Raw genomic sequence first — 17641 nt, 5'->3', positions numbered from 1 at the left:
ATATTAAACAAATTAAAGGTTGAAAAAATAGAATATAAGGCATCTCACATTAAAAACTAATCTGGAAAACAGAATACAATTTTTAGAATGATTAAGAGTATCTGAAAGCTATGACCAAAAAAAAAAAAAAGGGGGGGGGGGGAGGAAGCTGAGACATCCTAGTCAGAGATATTAAAAAAGAGATCCAGATTCTTAGAGCTAGAGGAAAAAGTAGAAATAGAAAAAAAATTATCATTCACTTACTGAAACATCAAAGTGAAAATTCCCAGGAACATTATAATCAAAACCCAAAACTGTCAGATCAAAAAAAAATGCTGATAGTAAATAGAAAGAATTCAAGTACTGAAGAGTCAAAAATCAGACCCACACAAGCCACCCCTAGAAATCAAAGGACAAGAATTTACAACTAAAAATAATCAGAAAAATTACTGAGGAAAAAATAAACTCTTCATGAAATAGAGAACTACGAAATTCAAATACAAGAGTTGAAGGAAATATAAACTAGTAAATGTGAATGAGCAAAGATGAATAAACAATGATAAATAGCAAAATAAACAAGAATTATACTTTATAGAGGGTAATGAGAATGCATGTGCCTCTCTGTGCCCAATCATCACAGGGAATCAATCTAATAAGAAAAAGCCCTGGGAGTGACTGTAATATCTTACTCTTAAAAGAAAAGGGGGAAAAGGAGGGAATGGTGGAGGGTGAGTTTGGGGAAATAGTTGACACTTCAGCCTTACTCTCATCTAAATTAGAAGAATACATATCCATACACACTTACAATATGTGTGTATAAGAATGGGAAGAGAAGGAGAGAAGGATGAAGGATAATTAGAGGAAAAGTAGCTTAAAAGAAGGCTCATCTTCCATTTGGTTATCTGAGATCTCTCTACATCTTGGAACAAAATTGTGTATTCTTTCCACCTGACAAGCTGCCAAAGATCTCAAACTTTCTTGCAGATAAAATCTTTCACATTAAACTCTCTCGTTCAATTTAATAGTTAAAGCGTAGACACCAGATACTGGGGTTACAAAAACCAGGGAAAAAATGGGAAAGATCCCGGTAAATAAAGTAAATATAAGGTCTATATATCACTTTGAGAAATAAAGAAAAGCCTCCTTAAGAAAGTGCTACTAAAAAAAAAAAAAAAAAAAAAAAAAAAAAAAAAAAAAAAAAAAAAAAAAAAAAAAAAAGGTGCTACTAGAGCTGTGTTTGGAACAAAAGCCAGTAGGGCAAAGAGAATGAGATGAGAGGCCGTCCCAGGTGTAGGGAATACCCAAGTGTAAAGGTGAGAAAAAGGGTGGTGGATGATATTGTATATGAGCAGTATGTAAGGAGATAAGAGCATGGCTGGAATGGTTTTGAAGACTAGAGGAAAACACTGGAGTTTACTGACATGGTCAGACCTGTGCTTTAGGAAAATCAAATTAACATTAGAGCTAGTGGAAAAAAAGTAGAAATAGAAAAAAAGATTATCATTCACTTACTGAAACTTCAAAGTGAAAATTCCCAGGAACATTATAATCAAAACCCCAAACTGTCAGATCAAAGAAAAAATGCTGATAGTAAGTAGAAAGAATTCAAGTACTGAAGAGTCAAAAATCAGGCCCACACAAGCCACCCCTATAAAGAAGAGAACTTAGAACATAATATTCTAGAAAGCAAAAGATAAGAATTTACAACTAAAAATAACAATCAGAAAAATTACTGAGGAAAAAATAAACCCTTCATGAAATAGAGAACTATGAAGATGGATGGAAGCAGGAGGGAAAGGGAAGAGTTGAGGGAAGAGGGGGTCTTTGTGGCAGACAGTATGTGGATGAATGTAAATAAAAGGCGTGGTAAAACTGTGCTGATGGTTGTTGGAGAGAGAAGAGTCAAGGAATGTATTACAAACTCTAAGTCCGTGTTGCTGTTCTCAAAGATGCCATGATGGACAAGGGAGTTGGATTTAAATGAGGGAGGACTGTGCAAAGTTATCAGCCTCACTTTTTTTCCTCCAGACCTTAAAAAGGCTTCAACAACAGCTCTCAGTTTGATTGAGGAAGAGAATAGCCTCATGGATGTGAAGAAAAAAATTTTTCCAGTCCTGGAGGCTCAGAATCAAGGCTTGGCTTGAGACCTCCAGCATTGAGAAAGGAGACTTTTGTCCTGCTCTGCCCATTTATAAATGCATCTGGCATCTACATGTGTCTTTTGTCCATACACACTGGAGTACCATGCTATCTTTTCTTGGTCCATGTGTCAACTATTCTAAGTCCATGTCTGGCCCCCACCTGTCTGGCCCCCTCATGGTTTTCCTCTGGGTGGTTTTTGCTCAGAAATGGAAAGAGAGGGAGAAAGGAAAGGAAGAAGGGAAGGAGCTATAGATACAGAGATATATAGCTATAGATAATGCAGATATAGAAATGTCTGTGTATGTGTGACTATTTTGATCCTTTGAATGATTATAGTTCTCTTCCAGAATACTTACTGTAATTAGCAGTGATCCCACTTTGAATAGGATTCTTAGCTGGTTCTATGGTGAATTATCTTTGGTGAATATGCCACTCCCTGTTTTATCTTTCTTGTCAGATGATTTTTATCAGCAGGTCATTGTACTTTCTCATTCATTAAAACATTACCTTTATCCTGAAGACTAATTATATTTATGCTTTCAAAAACATCTGCTAGATATCATGACTGACAGTCAAGGAATATTATTTTAACACTTATTTTGTTAAAGAAAATGTATAATTATGTATAAAAATATATTAATAATATTATAATTATATTATAATATTTAAATTTGACAATTCTTTTAAGTATTAAACTATAAAATAGACAGGAAGTTTCAATTTGATACAAAATATTTAGTCACTCACTATTTTATTATAAGAAAACTATAAAGAGTCTACAATTTAAAAGTCTTTGTTTTAATGAATTAGTGATATTAATGACATTCTGTAACATATTGTACAGTTGTCTTATTGGCTTGCCTTTGAATGACACAATGAATGATGCAATGAATGATGATGCTATCTTTGTAACCTTACCCAGGAATCTTTAAAAAAAAATATTAATAATAATAATCAAAGCAGAAATTCCTTAAACTACATCCACAATTTTATCCATAAAACACACTTATTTTTTTTTAAAGTCATTTACCATTTAGACTCTTCCTCAGTGTCTCTACACTCTCCTGAATTTTTTCTCCTACCATAATATATTATTTCTTAGTCTCTTTTGCGGGGAAATTACCCATGTACAGTCTCTAAGTGGAGATGTCCCCCAAAGCATCTCTTCTGAGACTATAAACTCTTCTTTGAAAAATTTATTTTATTTTTAATTTATAGAATAAAACAAGAGATAGTGAATGAGTGTCAATCATGTAAGTAGTAATGTGGGGACTTGAACTCATATAATCCATTTTCCCACCAAATCATTTCTATTGGTTTGATGACTTTCAAATATAGCTCTAATCTTTCTCCAGAACTCTCTTGGGTGCCAAATTTTTTCTCTGCCTACATATCCTATCTCTTAGGTGCCAAATTGTTTTTCTGCCTACATATCCTATTTTGGATATAGTAAAAGAACTAATTTTATCATTCATTTTAAACTTACTGCCCCATCAAGCTTCTTGATTTCTGTTGAGGATATCACTTTCCTGCACCCCAAGTGTGCTATCTCATACTTGACTCCTTCCCTCTCCTTCAATCTTTCACCCAATCAGCTGCTAAGCTTGGCCTTTGCCTCCATAAGTGAATTCTTGCATGTATCTCTTCTCTCTACTCACAGAGCCACTCCTCTAATTCAGGTCTTCATTTGGTCTCTTATCAGGGTTTTTTAAATTGAAAATGTTAATATTGAACAAAAATTACCACAAATGCACTGTGAATAGCTTACTACAGAAACACCACTTATATCACCAAGTCATCAAGCCCCGCCTATAAGAGTCACAGAAAAAGACTTTGTGAGGTATAATTAAGGAGAAGAAGGTTGAAGTTAACTGAGGTAAAGCTGTCTATAAGATGATATACTGAGTTTACCTAACTGACTTTCTAGTTTTCTCTTAGTGGACTTTGACTGTTATGTTCAAGCACCAAGCAATCTATATAGAAGGAGCCATTAACTAGAAGCAGATTTGATGACAGCAGCAAGAAAGATAAATTTCCTTTAATGTAAACAAAGCAGGCTTCCATTCCATTGATTTTATTTTTATTTTGAATTTAAAGCCCAAATAAAATAAACATGTATGTATACATGAACACAACAGTAAAAGAGAACTACATATGAAATGGTAACTCTCTATAGCATCTTCAAAACTATCCTGATTGCCTATGGGATACCCTCAGGTTCTTTATCCATCTTAGAAAATGCTTCAATGAGCCTCTTTTTTGTATGGGGGATAGGTAGGGGTGAGGGAGACAACACAATTTTCTTTCCCTATCCCTCCCAAATGGAAAGAAAAAAGAGAGAGAGAAATAAAAATCTATGGACTTAATGATCATTTCTAAGCCATTAATTTCAAGACCTATATTAATATATTAATCCTCTCTTTCCTGAGCTCCAGGACCCTATCAGTTTGCCTACTGAACTACTTTTAGATGGATATCGTGTAAGCATCTCAAATTTGATACATCTAAAACAATTACCTTTCCCTTCCAAAATCACTCCTTTTAAAAACTTCCCGGTTATCAATAAGATCAATACCTATCAATGATTTCAGAAAGGCCTGGAGAGACTTACATGAACTGATGCTAAGTGAAATGAGCAGAACAGTAACAAGATTATACGATGATCAAGTCTGATGGACATGGACTCTCTTCAACAATGAGATGATTCAAACCAGTTCCAATTGTTCTGTGATAAAGAGAACCCTCTACACCCAGAGAGAGAACTGTGGGAACTGAGTGTGGTTCACAACATAGCATTTTCACTCTTTTTGTTGTTGCTTGCTTGCATTTTATTTTGCTTCTCTCTCTCTTTTTCTAATGGTTTGATTTGATTTGATTTGATTTTCTTGTGTGGCACGATAACTGTATAATATATATACATATTTTGGATATATTTCTACTATGTTTAACATGTATTGGACTACTTTCCATCTAGGGGAAGATGTGGGGAAGAGGGAGAAAACTGGAACACAAGGTTTTGCAAGGGCTAATGTTGAAAAATTGTCTACGTGTTTTGAAAAATAAAAAGCTTTTATTTAAAAAAAAAAAGATCAATACCTATTTTCCACACAGAGTTGATAAGCTGGTTGGTTCTGCTGAACTTCTACACCCCATTGGGATATATTAAGAAATGAAAGTGATATATTAAAAGGGCAGCAATAAACACATGATGAAACAAATAAAAATAGCACAGCTTAAAATACTTCTGGAACAAAGATAAAAACATATGATACTTAACCAGGGATGAAGTTCAACTAAAACTACAAAATTATCTTTGCCTAGAATTTTGCAAATCTCATCAGTAGAACTTTAAATTGAAAAGAGAGGTGATACATATATGTGTGTGTGTATATATATTTACCAATGTAACATGGGAAGAACCCATAAAATACCAAGTAAGACAGGCGTTAAATCCAACAAGGGGCCAGTAATAAAAAAATTAAATTTAAAAAATCTATTAGTTATGGATAATAACAACAAGAGACTAACTTAACATCCTAAGTTTTACTGAGATGATAGGATACAATGCATGAAACAGAACTCTGGTAGGGTATATAAGGCATCCTATTCAAAAAGAACTGAACAGAAAGATTAGAGGGAATAAAAAGATCCATGGATCCATAAATTTTACTAGATGACTGAAAGAGTCCACAACATTAAAAAAAAAAGTTTAAAAATCTGTTTTAAAGAAAAAATTTGAATTTCTTTAGAATTAAATTAAGATTGTGTATTCAATAAACATAAATTGCAGTGCAGCCTATTTCCCTACTTTCCTTTTACTTAGGGGCAGCCACATGCCATAGTGGATAATTAGAAAGATTTATATCCCTGAGTTCAAATTAGAACTCTGACACTTATCAGCTGCGTGACCCTGTGTATGCCTCAGATCGCTCATCTGGAAAATGGGCTGAAGGAAGAAATAGCAAACCAGTCCATTATTCTTACCAAGAAAATCCCAAATGGAGGTCACAAGTAAAGAACAACTGTTTTCCTACAAAAGCAACTATAAGATCTCATACTAAAAGATAATCTAATCCATCACATAAGACCTAGCAGATTCTGAAGAACCAGTTTAACTTTCTGTTTAAAGAAAGCTAAGTACAAATCTTATCCTTATTGATTTCACTTGCCTGATAAATTTCACACCATATTTAAAACCTATCAGAATAATCAAAACAAGTCAAAACAAGCACCTTCTTCTAAATACAAAACTTCCCTGAAAAGACAACACATAAAATTGAACTGAGCACTTTCCAGTGTCATCTAACTCTAACCCACTTCTGCTGTACTCTGTCCCTTGGCATCTCCTTATCAGCAAGCATTACTAAATATCTATTGGCAGAGCTAAGAAATAAGAGATAAGAATGCAAGACTAAATAAATGTGCTCAAAGGGCTTAAAGTGACATTAAACAACCTCAAATGACATTAAAATAGTATAACAATAGTATATAAAGATAATGGAAAATTATTGTTCTATAAAAAATGAACAAGCTGATTTTAGAAAGATCTGGAAAGATTTATATGAACTGATGATGAGCAAAACAAGCAGAACCAGAAATACATTGTACACAGTAACAACAAGAATGTGTGATGATCAATTATAAAGAATTTGTTCTTCTCAATGGAATTCAGTGATCCAAGGCAATCCCAATAGACCAGTGGTCCTCAAACTTTTTAAATAGGGGGCCAGTTCACTGTCCCTCAGACTGTTGGAGGGCTGGACTATAGTAAAAACAAAAACTCATGCTCTGTCTCCGCCCCTCAGCCCATTTGCCATAACCTGCAGGCCCCATAAACGTCCTCAGGGGGAGCATCTGGCCCCCGGGCCATAGTTTGAGAACCCCTGCAATATATTTTGGACAGAAAATGCCATCTGCATCCAGAAAAAGAACTAAGGAGGCCAAATATAAACCTACACTGTTATGTTCACTTCTTTTTTCTGTTTTTTTCCTCTTCCATGGTTTTTCCCTTTTGCTCTGATTTTTCCTCCTCCCAGCATGATGTGTGTTAAAAGCAATGTGTGTTAAAAAATAAAAACTAAAATAAAATTTAAAAATATATATTAGAAAGATTAGTCAGAGGCAGTTAGGTAGCACAGAAGATAAAGCACCAACCCTGAAGTCAGGAGGACCGGAGTTCAAATCTGACCTCAGACACTTAACAATTCCTAGCTGTTGATCCTGGGCACGTCACTTAACCCCATTCGTCTCAGCAAAAACAAAACAAAACAAAGAGAAAAGAAAAATTAATCACTCAGAACTTCAATTTCTATGTACTTCAAAAATAGAGACCTTTATTCCTCTTACATGATACTGCACACAGTGGAAAACAGTGGCATGAACAACTTGGAATCAATAGAAACCAAATTTAAATTCAGTTTTCCTACTCACTTAGCTTACTTACTAGCTGTGTGACCTTGAGCAAGTGATTTAACCTTTCTGGATCTAAGCTTCCTCATCTATAACATAAGGAGATTGGAGTAAGTGGTTTTTAAGTAAGAACTTTTTTCCAGCTCCAAGTCTGTGATCCTATATTTGTATCAGACTTTAAAAATCAAGCCCTTCGTAGGACCCTCACTTTAGGAAAATGAAGTTCAGAGAAATGCAATTTATAACCTCTAGTTCAGAGGTTCTTCAACCAAGTATTTTTTTAAATTTTATTTTTAGTTTATGGAATAAAACAAGCATTTCTCTAATATAGTGCAAGAAAAAGATGAGTGTATAGGAAACTACAAAACTGCTATTCTTTTGAAATATACAACAAAATCATCACATATATTTCTTTTTTTCTTCCCCTCCCTATTCTAGAGATGGCTACTATTAGACACTGTATGTGTGTCTTATGTGTAAAATTATTCTATATACAATTCTACCAATCATTTCTAAGCATTTATTAAATCCAAATACTAGCAAAAGGAAAAACAATCTCTGCCCTCAAACAGCTTATATTCTAATGGGGGAAGATAATAAGGAATGAAGAAATTAACAAGACAGGACTGTCATTTTGTCTCTTTGTATCTCTATTGCTTAGAACACTAATTAAACTTATATTTACCAATACTTGCAATCAAATTTTATAGACCAAATGTGTGCAAACATCAATTTGTAACAAGTAAAATTTAACAAAAGGATAAACTGAGGTAATTCTCTGCGCAAGATGACATTTATTAATGGAGGCACGCACCTTGTCAGTAAAAGGGTCAATGGCTTGCCTCCATTTATGCCAAAGTCCCCAAGAAAAAAGATAGTTCCTTTTTAATAGATTTTGAGGAGTACAATAAAGTATAGAATAGATGACACAATGAAATTATAGACAACATGACTAGTTACAAAACTGAATTGCGGGATGATTATTTTTAAGTCTATGTAATGGGCAACTACAACCCATCTTCTCTCATGAAACTTAGTCTTAGAAGTAGTCATTGTTGAATGCAAGTTCTAGACAGCAGTCCAGACTTTTGGACAGAAAAACAAAAAATCCTAGAAGAATAGCTTGGTGGTACAGAGATTAGTCCCAACTCCCTTGTGCTCATACCTGTGAGAAATACTGAAAAGTTAGGTTTTCCAAGAATGTTGCAAGCTTCAAGATAAGATAACAAGTACTACTGAACAATGGGTTTTCAGAATGTGAGAAATTAAGGAAGGTTAAAATTCCACAGAACAATTACATTTCAATCTTTTAGAAGCCTTCAGCAAACAAGGAATTGGGGAATTAGGAAGGCACAGGTGAACTCAGCCATTTAGAAAGTCTTGTGGCTTTGGGAAACACAAAGTTTTATATTATATAGGTTTATATAACCAATCCAGCTCAAACTGGTTGGGCTTGACCAACTTGACTTGACCAAAATCAGTACTATGCCTGCTTAATAGGCTAAGTGAATATTACACAACACACCCCATATGAGTTGTTTTCCACCATTTCCACTCATACAACTTATGAGGAGGGAGGGGGCACAAAAAGCCTTATCTGAATTTCAGTACCAAAATTTCCAACTTCCTAATAGATATCTAGAGTTAGAAGACATATGACTGCATAAAATTTAACTTGTCAGTCGACTTTAGTCTGTAAAATCTGGGTAACAGCTATACTTTCGTAACATGGAGATAATCTTGGGTTCTCTCTCTCTCTCTCTCTCTCTCTCTCTCTCTCTCTCTCTCTCTCTCTCTCTCTCTCTCTCTCTCTCTTTTCTGAGGCTGGAGTTAAGTGACTTACCCAAGGTCACACAGCTAGGAAATGTTAAGTGTCTGAGACCAGATTTGAACTCGGGTCCTCCTGAATTCAGGATAGGTGTGCTCTATCCACTGCGCCACCTAGATGCCCCCAATCTTGGGTTCTCAATAGTTATATTAATAGAACAAAAGTCATGGTAGGCTCAACTGTGGCAACACACACATTTGGAAATGAGTTGTGTTTTCATCTATAATCAAGTCTTATAGAGTTCCCTGGGGCTCTGAGAGGGTCAAGTTACTTGCCTTTAATCAAAAGTCAATATATACATAGTCTAAATTTAAACCCAAGTGGCCTGTCTCCCCAAGGCACTCTAACTCTATTCACTATTATTACTGTACATACAAAATAATGTACTTTAGCAAGAAGGGTTACTAAAACCTATGGGAATCAAGACTTCTTACAGGAAAGGTTACTTGAGCTGAACCTTGAAGATGAGGAGGGAGCACCTTCTAAGCTTAAGGAGAACCTGTATGAAGACACAGAAAGGAGATAGAAAGTAATGGCCAACATGGTTGGGGCCATAAGGGACAAGTTATGTAATTAGACTTTAAAGAAATGCTGAAGCCCCATGTGAAGAATTTCAGATACCAAAATAAAATTTGTATTTTTATCTTGAAGGCACGAAGAAACCACTGAAACTTCTGGATCAGGAGAGTGACCTAGTCAGACCTAAACTTTAAAAACATTAATTTGATAGCAGATAGCTATCAATAGCTATCTGATAACTCTCCAATACAATGGAGGGAACATATTGGATTCAGGAAGCCAATATAATTAAAAGACTATTGCAGCAGTCCAAATAAGTAATAAGGTTCTGAATTAAAAGTACTTGTAGTATGAGCAAAGAGAAAGAGACACTATGGAACTAGAATTGATTAGATGTGGCAATTGACTAGATGGGAAGGCAGGGATGGGAAAGGTAAGAAAGTAGAGAATCGGGGATAATTGCTAGGTCTATAATCTGGATGACTGGAGATGTGAGGGCTGTATACATAGGTTTATAAGTTATAATCAAGAGATGATAGTTGGGGAGCTGGGGAATTCAACCAGAAAGTGTTAAGAGAATAAGAAATCTCAAGAGAGAGATTTGGGTGTATATACCCAAACATATGAAATGGAACATGGATTATAATCCTGCAAAAGAGACTGAGGAGTTGTCAGATAAGTAGGAGGAGAATTAGAAGATACTATCACAAAAAACATCAAGAAGAGAGTACTCAGCAGGAGGAGGTGGCTAGCACTTTGAAACATTTGCAGAGAGGTCAATCATAAGATAATAAGAGCTGAAAAAAAGGTCATTGCCATTAGCAATGAAGAGATCATTGATGGCACTTAATTCTTTAATTTTTGAAAAAAAAAGCAGTTTTATAATATAATAATAATTTTAAAAGATCAACTATCTTAAAGTTCAGATCACTCTCCTGATGCTAAAGATTCTAGGCCCTCTAGGATAAAGTGCAGATTCTGTTTTGGCATCTTAAAAAAGATTTACCCTAGGATTATTCTACTTCAATTACTTCCTTAGTGCTCCCTCAGAATCTTTAGCTTCTTTCAAGCTTCCATTTATCTCACAATGCAGAATAGGTAACTTTCAATAAGCAAATTCCAAGCAAGCTCTTATTTTGTGCTGGATAGGAGCACTAAATATAAAGTCCTTGTTTTCAAGGAAATTACATTCTACCAAAAAGAAAGCACACACAGGCATGCACAAGCATACATACGAAATTGTACCTACATATGTATGCAAAACAAATGCAATGTGGTTTTGGGAGAGTACAGTCCTAATAGCCAAGGGAATAAGGAAAGGCCTTCTATAGAAAGTCAGTAAATAAACATATAAGCATCTTCTAGGTGTCAGAAGCTATGCTTAACAGCAGGGGATTAAAATAAAAGGAAGTTTTTACCCTTGCAGAGTTTATAGACTAACTAAAAAGATACACAAAAAGAAATCGAAGACTGGAGAAGAAATACCAGTTAAAGAAATTAGGAATTCTAAGAGGAAGATGTATGTTCCAGATTTTGGGGGACAACCTGTGGAAAAACACAGAGAGACAAGAGATGGAATGTTGTTTGAAGAATAACAAGAAAGACATTCTCACTGGTTTGTAGAGCATGTGAAATACATATATATATATATATATATATATATATATGTATATATATATATATGTATACACACATATATATACAAAATATTATATATATCTTACATATATCATATATGTGATGTATAATGCACAAATATTATCACATTCAGTCTTTACAAATATCATCTTGTTTAAAATAGTTAAAGCCTTCATAGTTTGGCTTCAACCTAACAAGGAATGAGTCTCTACTTGATTCTAAATTCAATAGGGAGCTAGTCATTGAATAAAGGATTGACATGGTCAGACTTGTACAAGGACTATAGCCATGGCAATTATATGGCATATGATTCAGAAAGGAGAAAGACCTAAAACAGGAAGATAAATTAGGAAGCCACTATAGTAGTCCAGACAAGAGATGATAAGGTCCTAAAGTAGAGCAATCACTATCCAGAGAAGGGTAACTAAAGAAAAGTTGTGGAGATATAAATCAGCAAAATTTGGCAAATGAGTTGAACAAGAATAAAGGAAGCCAAGCCCTTATTTGATCCCCATGATTATTAGGGTTCTTTCCTTGATTTATCTCATTTTACTTTGTATAAATTGATTTGCTAAGTAAAATGTAAACCCTTTGACCATAGAGACTATTTTTCAACTTTCTCCATGTTCTCTGCAACTCATAAGGCCTTACAAAGAATAAACTCAATAAATGTTTAACTTTATCTGTCTTAATTTTCTTATGGAGATTATAATATCTGCATTATCTAGTTCACTGGGAAAATATTATATAAATATTAAAATTCCATATAAAGGAGGTTTTTTATATATATATTCGTTTTCTATATTAGCCACAATCTGGCTGTAGTGATCCTTTTCAGATTTTCCAAGTCTATTTGAGTCTGCACTTCATCCAATCAAACTAGACTATTTAGTTCTTTCCTCTATTTCATTCTTATCTTTCCCACTTCCTACTTCACTTGTGGATAGTCTAAAACTTGTTTCTATTATCTATATTTGCATATGTGTCTGCACCAGCAATTTCCTAGGAAGTATCTGATAAGAAAACACCCTGGATAAAAGCAGATCAACTTGTTCAGCAATTTATAGTCCTAAAGAGTTGCCTGAAGAACTGAGAAGCTAACTGACTTGTCCAATGTCACATAACCAGTGTGCATCCAGAATAAGATTTACACCCAAGCTCTCTTGGCTCTGAAAATTGGTTTTCTGTTCATTATGCAATACTGTCTCTAAGGAGAAAATATTAAAAGACAAGAAAAAAACCATTCAAACTTAAAAGAAAGAAAATTTCTTTCAGCAGATTTGGATCAACATTAGTATCATGTTTCTCCAAAACAGAAATCAACTTAAAAATATTTTCTTTGACAAAAATCAGTTCCAAAGGCACCTACTCTAGTACATCAACATTTCCTATTCTAACTATGTGAGTAAATGCTCTTCCTACTAATACACACCACAATCAAGGGCTTTTGTGAACTACTGTTTAAAAAAAAAAAAAACCCTCTAACCTTCTGTCTAGTAACAAGCTTCTGAGTAACAAGTTGAAATGGTGCTCAGAAAGCAAAGGCTAAGCTGGTCACCAGACTTGAAGCCTTCCAGGTTTAACAAGACCCTTCAACCACTAAGAATGCGTATCAACACACCTTCTCTAGACCTCAGGTTTTCTTCTCTGTAAAATGATGTCCAAGTATCCCTCCAATTCTTATTCCTATGATATATAATCCATATTAGTTGTACTATGCCTGATTCAGCATAATTGCACATTTCCTAACAAACTGTTTAAAGTCCAACTCTGATGCAATGCAATATTCCCAGTCAGGAAAAAGATCAGATACATTTAACCATTCCAATTTACTACCTCACTAATCTTTCTTACTTCTATGTCATACATAAATAAGGGAAATGCTGTGGATAGTTTATTTTGGCAAAATCTCCTACACTATAGTCTGCCGAAAAGATAGAACAATATTAACTAGGGTCAGTTATAGTTAGGCAGGTTCAGGACTGACTGAATAGTTAAAAGCGAAGGAGTAGTTAGGAACAGGCTTGATATGGTATAGCTTCTAGGGAAAAACAACGGTGGTTTTGGGATCTCCTATTAGGGCAATCTGATTCTAAAGTCCTCTGACTTTGCCCCTCCGACCTAGGAATTGTCATAAAAAGGTAAACATAAAAAATTAAGGTACTCAATAAGGTTAAATAAACTATATACCTTTCTATATGAGAAAAGTCATATCTTCCAAGAACTTTATCATTATTAAGACAGTTAAAAGGATTCTGCATAGAGGGTAAGCAAAAAGTTGGGCTGGTGTGGGGGGAAAAAAAAGGCAAACAGGCAAGAAAGAATGGGGAAAATTATCTCATGTCTAAGAGATCAGAAGATTAGGACAGACCTAAAAGAATGCTAGCAGGCCTTAAAGACAATTTACTGCAATTATCTTCAAGATGCTATTTTTAAGGACACACTATATTCACAATAGTCTTTTTCTGGGAAACTCTTAGTAAGCAACCTCCATCTCCCGAGATTATCACAATACATCTTCCTGGAATACTTAAACAAGTTTATTAAATCCTAATCCTGCAAACTGGTATGGCAGGGAACTCATTTAAGCCAGTCTCTGAGTACTTTAGATCCAATACTGGAACAAAACAAGACTTATAATCATTCAGCAGTTTAAAAAAAATTTACAATTTATTTAGCCATAGCTGGAGAAAAATATTTTTAAAATAAGAAGGAAGAGCATTGAGGAAACCTCAAGTTGAATCAATTGGGCAAAGCTTCCTTTGACTGAATTGCCCATCATTTTTCAGCAGTCAAATATCAGAATGAGTATGTAGATCATATGCAGTCAACAAGCAAGTGATGTGAAGGCCTTTAGAGCCTAGGTCCAGAATCTGGAGAATGTACTTCAATATCTTAAAAAAAAAAAAAAACCACTGGCCTAAAAAGTATAAAGGAAGGGATAAGGTTATTTTGCCTACCACAACATAGAAGACATGACAATTGTATTCAAAGACTTATTCAGCTAGATCCCAGATGGAAGAACTAGATACAAGGGGTTAAAATCACAAAGTAAATTTAAATTTAAGCTACATTAGTACCAAAAAAAAGGTCCTAATTAGGACAAATAATGAATCCCTTAAATAAGACACATTATTTGAATTTACATTACACATTTACATCGAGTATAACCAATTACAATATTTCACATAATTATAACTTCAAATATACTTCAGAAAATTCATAATTCAACTAATCAAGAACTACCTGTAGTAACAATTAAAACTGACTATAAGGGGAGAATAGGTGATTTGGGGCAATAATAAGTTTACTCTCACTCTAGATCTTCAAGCTAATTGGGCAGAGAGGATTCTTACACATGTGAGCCAGAGAGGATATAGTCTGAATCTGAAATTATTTTTAAACAACAGAACCCCCCCCTTTTTAACGTAGAGCCAGTTACTTGCTCATACTTATTCACCAGTTTCCCGACTCTCCCCAATAAAGCTTATCTTTAAGACATGGATGAGTTAACAAGGTCTTTAAAGAAATGATTTCCCTCCAAATTCAAATTATATTCAAGGTGATTTTTCCCCTTCGATTTTGTTCTAATTATAGTTTTATCCTTCCTCAAAATGACCCAAATTCATTAAAAAGGTGGTTTTAGAAGAAGAAGAAATAGAAGTGGGGGAAAAAATGTTTTCTTCATTTTACTTCCTTTCTCCCAGCAGGTAACAGAAAGGAAAATAGATTGTCTTTTAAATTTCAGTCTTATGCATAAAAGATTGCCTAAGGTGTCTAAAGGGTAAGTGTAGAAACACACCGGTCTCCTAAATAAATAGAGTATTTTTTTCCCCTAACCTTTTAAAATTCTTTTGAATCTTCCTCTAAAACTGCTACCAAGGCCATGTTCTAATAAGGAACAGAGTATTTGGCTCTACTGACCAAGAAGGTAGCAAGCTAGAATGCTGAAATTTAAATACAGTAGCCAAGTCTTACTTCCCCCATTTTTGCAGCAAGTGGATATCAGAGTTTCAACACATTAAGTGCTGGAATACAATAAACAGTCCTAATTGCAAATCACAAACACTCCAAACCCTTATGCCTCAGCCATTATTAAGATGTTATTAATGTCAATAAATGGGGTTCTGAGAACTGTACTTTGCTAAATAAATTTAGCCATCATTAGATTTTCTTCCTTCTGGCCACTCCCCATACCCTGATGGTCCCATTTTCCAAATACTATCCTTACATATTTAATTTATAAATCATAACATGGTTGGATATTATAGTCTTGTTATGGATTCACTTGACTTAAAAAACAGATCAACATTTACATTCTCAATCACATTCTACTTAACTGAAATTCAATAATTTTAAAAATTCTTAAATTTGGCTCTGGATGCAAAAGGTAGCTTGCCGTTAATAAAATAAGATTAAAATAAGAAAATAAGATACTCTGCTAGGTGCGGAGACGGAAAGCAAAAATGACACGGCCCTCCCCTCATGGAGTTTATATTATTCTAAAGGAAAAACGATAAGCACACAAGTGCAATAGTAGGAGTTGGCACTTCGAGCTGAGCTTTGAAGGGACTCTAAGAAGCAATAAGAACATGCATTTAAAGGGATTCTGATTTTTACATAAAGGAAACTAATTTAGGGGAAAAAAGAATTGTCAGGGTTTTGGAAAATATATATATATATATTTTTCTATCGGCGTCCAACACCACTATATTTGGGGAAATGTCCTACACGAAACTAAATATTTGTTTTTATTTTGGATAGAGTTTGAGGTCAAGTAAAACCACCGAAGTTAACAAAAAAAAAAAAAAATCACACGAAAGTTTTTTCCATTTTCCAGAAATGTGATAAAAAAAAATTACAAAACCAAAATAAAGCTATAAAAAGTTATCTCGTTTTAAAATCCACAGAATACTATATGGGAAGGGGGGTCAATCTGATCCAAGTGAGGAGCAGGTGACTTTATCACTTGTGTTCGTGCGAGCTAACTTGTGGCCGAAGTACAAAGTTTATGTAATTACAATTTCACCGTGGAGCTAAAGGGAAATCGGACTAACACTGGAGAAACTGCAATTAACACGAATTTGTTTCATAGTTCCACGGCTTCCAAATAGGAGCTTCCCCAATAAACACCTATTAAAGAACAAGTAAAGCACCCCTAAGCCTTCCTCTTCTTTCCCGGGGTAATTAAAAACTCTAAGGCCACATGTAAGGCTCGTCCTGTAGGCGGTTGTAATTAAATTTGTGTTTGCAAAACCCACGTGCGCGGGAAAGGCTGCGAGAGCGACTAGAGGCGGCGGCAGCGGCAGCAGCAGCAGCAGCAGCAGCAGCAGTAGTAGTAGTAGTAGAGTAGTAGTAGTCCGGGCTTCCCAGTCCCAGCTCAGGCGCCCCCGCCCCATCTCCCGCCGTTGGCGCCTCTTCCCCAGTTTTCCCAAGAGTAGCTCCAAGTGGCCCGGGAGGATGCGAGGGACTAAAAGGAGGTAGGAGCAGTAGTCCCCGCCACGAGCCCCAACAGGAGAAGTGTCCCTCCTTACTCACCGTTATCCCGTCGCGACTGAAAGAGCAGTCCGCGCTGAAGCGGGAGCTGGAGGAGTTGGGGAGAAGGAGGAGGAGCTGGAGGAGGAAGCGGCGCCGCGGGGGACACAGGGCGTGGAGGAGGCCCGCGGTAAAGCTGCACGTCCAGATAAGGGCGGAGGACCGATCGGAAAGCGGGCTGCGGGCCGAGGAGGCGCCCCGAGCCACGGGAGGGCCTCGACTTTGGCGGGGCCACACCCTGGAAGCGTGGCGCAGAGGTCCTGGCCACCCTGCTGCTGCGTCTGGGGTGGAGGCGGCTTCTCCGGGTTTGCGGTGCCGGAGGAAAAGGCCACGAAAGGCTGGGGGGGCGGGTCTGGGAGAGACGGGCATGACTTAACCTTTTTGTTTTTTCTGACGCGTCCGACCTTTCGTGACCCCGCCGACCACAGAGCTTTTGCGGGTTTCTTTGTAGATGCTGCTGTGGTTTACTATTTCCTTCTCCTCTGAATTAAGGCAAATTGGAGTTGTGATTTGCCCCGGGGTCACCCAACTGGCGTAGGAGGATGCAGTCGCTCTCTCCACCGAGCAGCTCGCGAGTTTGCGATTTAACCC

At 35.9% G+C, this 17641-nt stretch overlaps 1 protein-coding gene across 4 annotated transcripts in view; it reads right to left on the bottom strand.

Annotated features, from left to right (window-relative positions):
- Positions 1-17327, bottom strand: part of ABCG2 (ATP binding cassette subfamily G member 2 (JR blood group)) — a 72738-nt gene extending 55411 nt beyond the window's left edge. Inside the window, exons 1-2 of one of the 4 annotated variants that reach the window (XM_074274837.1) lie at positions 9793-9858; positions 7276-7368 (exon numbers count right to left, since the gene is read on the bottom strand). The gene's annotated coding sequence lies outside the window, so the exon portion shown is untranslated. Of the gene's footprint in view, positions 1-1138; positions 1202-3607; positions 3880-7275; positions 7369-9792; positions 9859-17053 lie in introns of those variants that run through there. The other 3 variants (XM_074274839.1, XM_074274836.1, XM_074274838.1) reach the window with 3 other exon arrangements.
- Positions 17328-17641: the final 314 nt, after the last annotated feature.

The sequence above is a fragment of the Sminthopsis crassicaudata genome, chromosome 6 (genome assembly GCF_048593235.1).
Source record: "Sminthopsis crassicaudata isolate SCR6 chromosome 6, ASM4859323v1, whole genome shotgun sequence".
Lineage (NCBI taxonomy): Eukaryota > Metazoa > Chordata > Mammalia > Dasyuromorphia > Dasyuridae > Sminthopsis > Sminthopsis crassicaudata.
Note: the sequence above shows the minus strand (reverse complement) of the source record. Positions and strands in the feature narration are given on the sequence as shown.